Source organism: Prionailurus bengalensis, chromosome A3 (assembly GCF_016509475.1).
Source record: "Prionailurus bengalensis isolate Pbe53 chromosome A3, Fcat_Pben_1.1_paternal_pri, whole genome shotgun sequence".
NCBI classification, from domain to species: domain Eukaryota; kingdom Metazoa; phylum Chordata; class Mammalia; order Carnivora; family Felidae; genus Prionailurus; species Prionailurus bengalensis.
In genome coordinates, this window is record NC_057354.1 from 28,909,835 (window position 1) to 28,915,464 (window position 5,630).

The window sequence follows — 5,630 nt, forward strand, 5'->3', positions numbered from 1 at the left end:
TTCCTTCTCTTCACAGTGAGGAAATTGCTTCATCATTCGCAGCCAAAGGAAAAAGACAGCCCTAAGAAAGCCTGCTTTAATAGGAAGTGCAGAGAAGATTTCTGACCAGAATGCTCACAACCACCCATTTATATTAAATAGGATCCTGAGCTCTCACCTGAAATTCTCATTTTCTCTTTGTGTGCAACCACAAGACCACCAGGATGGTGGGAAACCTCCCTCAGCATGTATTGCTCTGTCTCGCCACAAGGGGGCGCTCCCAGATCAGACACAGGTGGCTCTCAGCCACCTGCCTCGCTGCTGCCACCTCCTGTGGATGCAGCATCTTTGCAGACCCATCCAGAAGAGTTGGACCAAAGGGCTGCTGCCCACTTAAGACCTCCATGAAGACCAGGTGCAGCTCTGAAGACTGCAGCAAGGTCACTACAGAGGAACGGGATTTTCCTTGAGACTTCTAAGAGGCTGGGGCTCTGGGGAGGCAATGGACACTAAATGGAAGGCCTACTGTGTGCCAGGGCTTTACATAACTCAACTCAACACTCCACAAGCACTGAGGGTCTTTGATGATGGCTATCCACTAGGCAGAGTAGACTGAGGGTCAAGAAAGAAGCTTGACCCTCAGATGAACTTCATCAGCAGCCATCACCACTTCCCACAACACGTCGCTAAGCAAGAAAGTGGTGCCAGCCGTGGACTAGGTTAGCCTGATCCCAAATGAGCTTCTGGAGTATGAATTGCACCTACACCAGGTGAGGGACTGGGCTTTTGTACCTCCAAGCCTGGGGTGGCCGGGGACAGAGTTGCTGGAGAGAAGGTACTTTTCTGGAGAAGAGGGCAGGGAAGGTACGTGCCTGAACTCACAGCAATGGCGGTGCGCCAGCCGGAAATGTGGTGTGGCTCCCAGCGTTGACTACCAAAGTCAGAGATGGTCATTTCCAGGCTATCACTATGTCCGGGATCGTCCCTTCCCAGGCACAGGGTGCGGGGATGACTCATAGAGCCCTTGCCTTCCAAAGTTCCCCAGTGTCAACCCTGACACTCTCATCACTGTCTCCCGGGATCTCCCCCCTCTCTCCAAAGGCAAGTCTCCATTGAAAGTCAACGTGTAGCCTTGGGAGTGAGACGAGTGAGATGGGACCGTGGGGATCCTCTCAAGGACACCTGCAGCCTACCTAGACTCTGAACACACACACCTGTGCCCAGCATGCAGGCAGTATATTTTCCGTCTTTTCCTTTGCTACCCCTCCCCCGCCACCGCCATCCAGGCAGGTGCCATGTCCTGCCAGTTCCATCCCGCCCCCCCTCCCCCCAGGCTGGCATCACGGTGTGGCCAGGACATAAGCAGGGACTTTGGGGTCACCCCCAAATCCCAACTTAGTTCCTGAGCGAGCCTGAGAATGTCAGTGTGGAGAAGCTCTTTTGTATACAGAAAAATTTCCTTGCTAGCGCTTGTTATTTAATTAACATTCAATGTATTACAGTAGCTTTTTTTAAAAAAAACCCTACTTATTCTTCAGCCTTTAAGTTCAATTTATAAACCATTATTCTATTTCTGTACAGTCACTTTCAAGGGGTTTTTGATTAATGGTCAATCCACTCACACTCAGTTAAATGATCCATCCCATTTGCAAACTTGGTTAATTAAATTATCTTCAACATTTTACACAGGACTTACTAATTTAACACATCCAATCTCCTTGTTTTAAATACTCCCATTGCCTGACCTGACAAGCAAAACTTTCCAAAGCACTTAAACCGCATTGGAAAATCTAATTTAAAAACTTATACACACAATGGGTCTCAAACTCTCTTACACATTTTGGTCTTATTTATAAATCTGGTATAAGAGGGTTTGTTTGCGTCTTGACAGAAGAAATCACAAGTCTAAAATTAATTACACAGTTTAAATTGGAGTCACAAGGCTAATTTGTTCAGACTTCAATATGCAAAAAAAAGGTCTCTTCAATGTTATGAATACTTTAAATACCAAATACACAATGATATGGGTCTCACTTCTAAACCTTTGTGGGGTTCCGGGCATTTGTCCAGTGAGGAGACAGTTCTCCATCCTGAGTGGATTGGGGTGACTTCCTTCAGTACACTGTCATCTCAGGGGCAGAATGTCATCTCGTGTCGGAAACTGCTGGGTCCCACTATCCATGCTCCCCTTTCTCCATAGAAATAGAACCTCAGATTCCGAATGGGCATTTGGCCACCTGGAATAAAGTTGGCAGTTCCCAGCATCCCTTGCAGCTAAGTGTGGCCATGTGACTAAGATCTGGCCAGTGAGAAATAAGCAGAAACATTCTGTGGCACCCCTCCAGCAACCCTTCTGAAAAGACAGCTGGTGTTTTATGTCCTTTCTCCCTCTGTTTTGTTCGTCCCTCCAGTCTCCCAGCTGAACCTTGGGTGTCGTAGTCTGTGTCTAACTCTTCTCTTGGACCTCGAGGACCAGGGCTCTGCGCTAGGGATAGGGGAGCGGTGAGCAGGAAGGACCCCAGGATTCGGATGACTCCGTAGAGCAGAACGTCCATTTCGGCCTGTGGTCGTTTGGAACAATCCCTCCCATCCCAATGCCTCCCAGCCATGTGACTTTGCTGTCTTCCCATCAAGAGATGTTTATTTCCCTCCCCTGAATCTGGACTGGTCCTGGGACGGGCTTTGATCGGTCAAACGAGGCAGAAATGGCATTGGGGTGACTTCCAAGGCGAGGCTATTGCCGCACAACTTCCGCGTCTGCCCCCTGAGAGTGCTGACCTGAGACCCCATGTGAGGAAGCCAGCTCAGCCTACCCCAGGGTGAGGGTCTCAGCCCTGAGCACCAGCTGCCAGCCTCCCGCTAATGGCAGCTGCATGAGGGAGCCCAGATAAAGCCCGCAGGGGAGGTGCTCTGCCCTCACACCGAAGAGAGGAGAAGTAAAGAGTTGTTTTCAGCCACTAAGAGTTGGGGCAGTCGGTTTCTGCAGCAAAAGCTTAATAAAAACACAGCCCTGGGCCGCCCGCCTCTGACTTCTTCATGAGAAAAAGAAACTTCACCTGCTTTAAGGCATCACTGTTACGGGTCCCGACGCACCGGTTGACCAGAGAGCTGGCTGGGATGTGATAGATACCTCAGTGTCCAGGGTGATGTCTCTCTTGCGGTGATGGACCTGCTGAGCCCTTTTTTAATTGGTTGCCATGGCAACAGGGGGACTCCATTTCCTCTAAAGAGGTTGGGCTCCTGGGCAATTAGATTCTGGCCATACCCATTACCTAATTCTTCTGTCTGATCTGAAACCACAACCCCCCACCCCCACGCCCCCGCCCCACTCCCTGCCTGGCCCACCCTCTGCCCTGAAGGTCAAAGCCAACTTCCTTCGCTAATCTCCTTAAGGCCTAATTGAATTCTGAAGCTGTCTGCCTCAGCTGCCACTCAGATAGATATTCCGAGTCTTCCTTTCGGATTCTGCCTCTCTCTCTTCCCATGCTCTGTGCCACAGCATCCCGGAAGTGGAGTCAGACAGGGACTGCGAGCCTCCTCTGGCTCTCAGCCTCAGTTTTCGGCTCTGCAAATGGAGACTGTGTTCTGACCCCACAGGGTTCTGGGAGATTCCCTGAGATAATGTCTACAAACACCTTGCAGTTCTCGGCCCTCCACCCCCGGCTTTAAGGCCCCAAATGACTGCCCAGAGCACTGGTAATAAAATCTCGGATACTCACTGTGGCCTGGAGGCCTGCCTAGATCACCACCTCCTCCAGCCAGCACCAGCCACATTGGCCTCATGCTGTTCCCCACACCCCCGTGCCCCCCTTCGCCCCGCCCCACCCCACCCAGGGCCTTTGCCCTTGCTGTTCCCTCTGTCTGGGATGCTCTCCCCTCAGCCCTGCGATGGCTGGCTCCTTCCCACTTTTCATGTCTTATTTTGGTTTTTTTTTTTTGTCATAAAAACAATGTTAAGAGTTAAATTGCAACTTTAATACAAAGTAAAACTCTCGGTTGAAAACTTCCCGCCCCCAACAAAAACCTGACCGCAGATGTTTATAGCAGCTTGATTTAGAATTACCAAAACTTGGAAACAACCAAGACGTCCTTCAGTAAGTGAGTGGATAAATAAACTGTGGTGCCTTGGGACAACAGAGCATTATTCAGGGCTGGAGAGAAATGATCTCTCAGGCCAGGAATACACACAGAGGAAGCTTAAATGTGATGCTAAGTGGGAGAAGGCAGTCTGAAAAATATTATCCATATTATACATAGTATATAGTATGATTCCAACTATATGACGTTCTGGAAAAGGCACAACCACGGAGACGGTAGAGGCACAACAATCCATAGACTATGCAGCACGAAGAGTGAACCCAAGTAATAATATATCGGCCTGTGACTCAACAGTTATAACAAATGCATCGTGATGCATCATAACAATGCAAGATGATAAGAATAGCGAATGCCATACGTATTGCTGTACGTAAAGCCGTATATGGGAACCTCTGTACGTTCACTCAATTCTTCTGGAAACCTAAAACTAAAAAATAAAGCTTCTTGACGTCTTCAAAATTCAAAGCTCTTATGGCATTTAACTCACGTAAAGTTACCATGGGGTTTTACTGGTTCGCTGCCGTCTCATTTTCTAGAGGGAACCTTCTCCAGGAGAACAGGCAGCTGGCCTGGGTGTCCCCATGACAAAGGACGAGTGAGCCGGTGAGTCAGTTGATGGTTCAGGGCTTGGCACAGAGTAGCATCTGTTGCACGGAAACCCGGCATAACGGTGCCGCCGTCACGCCGAAAACCCTGAGAGTAAACTCCAAGCTCATTACCGCACACAAAGCCACGGTCTGAGACTATCTCAGCCCTCACTGATGCGGGGCCCCGCTTTGGCGCCTCCCCCCCCAAAACCCCAGAGGGGGAAAGGTTATCATACTCTTTGCAACCTTCTGATTCTATCAGAGAGAGAGGCTCCACCTAATGCTAGCTCATCTTTAACGGCCACCCTGTGACGCTTGCAAACCTTCCTTCCCTTCTGTCTCTGGCGGACTCAGGCCGGGGCTGCCCCCTCGCAATGTTATTCCTTGAATTCATCGTGATGCCCCTTCTACCGATGGAATCGAATACTGGCTTCCCAACGATGCTGGTGACGGGAAGCTTTCTTCCTTAATCAACCGATTCACAGAAGTTTCGAAAAAAAGAGTAAGCCGGACGAAAGACAAACGTGACACATGGGGCGGTGTCGGCAGCGCGTCGGCGGCAGATGAAGTTTGAGGAACACGACGAGGTGAGTGCTGAGGGTGCTTTCAGCGAGGTCCGGTGGCGACCGTCTGGTTTGTTTAAGCCGATGGGCTGCGACGCACTTATCGTAGGGTTGTGCACAACCGCGGGGCATTAATATTGATAATAACACGAGCAACTCAAACGATTAGCCCCTAGGAAGGGGGCCCACGTAATCTTTCCATCAGGGCCCTGTTAAAAATGAAAAGCAGTGCTGGGATGACACCAGGGCGAAGGCACAATCTCGGGAATGTTCCAGGCAGACGGGGATGTTCCGTCCCTCCACCCACAGGGAAATGCTTGGGTAGGTTATGGGGTATCCAGTTTGTGAACTGTTGAGACTACGTAGATTTTGAAATGGCACTTACGAAGAATGTATAAAAAAA